Genomic DNA, 518 nt, shown 5'->3' on the forward strand with positions numbered 1-518 from the left:
ACGGGTTTCACCCTGGAGAGCCTGAACCACAGCCATCCCACCATCGACGGTCGCCAGGGCCAAATCCCTGCTGCGAATGCACTCGAGGGAGCCTAGGAAATCGGAGATCTTCGCTGTGGGAACCGAAATCCGCACTGTCGTTTTCCGTTTAAATTAGGAAAGTAGGAGAACCCTAGTTTCCCAGAGGTCTCGGATATCTGCTAATGTCACACGCCAAGCAATCAGAACACGAAACGAGAACAGTAATAAAATAAGAAATCGAAAAAGAGAGCAAGATAGTTCATATTCCGAATCTGCGTTTGAGCGTTTACAACAAGGTAAGTGCCTGGGCTACGAGAGCTGTCGGCGAGATTCCTAGTTCTAAAACCCTAAAACGGCAAAAACCTAATTGAGTCGCAGCTCGAATAACAAAAACGGAAAATTGTCTAAAATCGCTCTAAGTGCTAAGTTTGCTGTGAAAAGTTCTCTTCCATGCTTCTCGCCTAGGACTCCTCCAAAGCCTTCACATGATCAGTCTA

Source organism: Brassica oleracea, chromosome C7 (assembly GCF_000695525.1).
Source record: "Brassica oleracea var. oleracea cultivar TO1000 chromosome C7, BOL, whole genome shotgun sequence".
In the NCBI taxonomy this organism is placed as follows: Eukaryota; Viridiplantae; Streptophyta; class Magnoliopsida; order Brassicales; family Brassicaceae; genus Brassica; species Brassica oleracea.